We start from the raw sequence: 1,023 nt of genomic DNA, 5'->3' as shown, positions 1-1,023 counted from the left end.
CTGTGATTCATGTTTATTTATGACAAGGAACCGGTCGGTCCGGTCCTAGAAGCTTTCTACTTCATGATGAGGTCAACAGAGAACCTCTCCCGTTATTAGCACAAGGGGATTTCCAGAGAGTGTGTGTGTATATATATATACACATATACATATACATATACATAAATACATATACATATACATACACATACCTACATACATATATATACACACATACATACATACACATGTACGTACGCACGCATGCACGCACGCGTACATGCATGCATACATACATACATACAGATAGACATACACACACGTACATACATACATACAGACATACACACGTGCGTGCGTGCGTACGTGTGTGTGTATGTATTTCTGTATGTACGTATGTACGTACACACATGCACACACACGCATATATATACATATGTATACATATATATATACATATACATACCAGTGTTGAAAATAACGCGTTTCGTAACGCAAAATAACGCGTTTCGTAACGCAAAATAACGCTTAACGTAACGTAACGGTAGCTTAACGTTACGTAACGTTTGAAAATAACGCAAAGACAAAATAACGCACGTTATTTTAGCTATAACGTAAGTTACGTAACGTAACGGCGTAACGTTTTATAACTTAGGTTATTTTGTCAATGGCTTAGATTGCTTTTAAAAGAATTGAACGGTTGTGATTGAGTTATAACTTAGGTTATTTTCCGCCTCCCCTTCCTCTTTTCACGCCTTTTTCACCCCGTCTGCAGCTCCGCCTCCCCTTCCCCTTTTCACGCCGCCTGCAGCTCCGCCTCCCCTTCCCCTTTTCACTCCTTTTTCACGCCGCCTACAGCACTGCCTCCCATTCCCCTTTTCACGCCCTTCTCTTTGCTACTTTAGCCTGCAGCTCCCCTTTTCACGCCGCCTGCAGCTCCCTCTTTTCACGCCGCCTTGTCCAAACATAAGCATGCTTTTGGTTTTGGGTTTACGGATCATTGGATCCTTTCATTACAACTTGATTCATAATTTCATACTCATG

The 1,023-nt window shown here is 41.4% G+C and overlaps 1 protein-coding gene across 1 annotated transcript in view; it reads left to right on the top strand.

Moving 5' to 3' along the window:
• The window catches only part of LOC109849725, a 12,853-nt gene that overhangs the window by 2,491 nt on the left and 9,339 nt on the right, over window positions 1–1,023 (top strand). The window lies entirely within an intron of this gene.

This window comes from Asparagus officinalis, chromosome 1 (assembly GCF_001876935.1).
Source record: "Asparagus officinalis chromosome 1, Aspof.V1, whole genome shotgun sequence".
Classification (NCBI taxonomy): domain Eukaryota; kingdom Viridiplantae; phylum Streptophyta; class Magnoliopsida; order Asparagales; family Asparagaceae; genus Asparagus; species Asparagus officinalis.
This window is presented reverse-complemented; position numbering and strand designations above follow the sequence as displayed.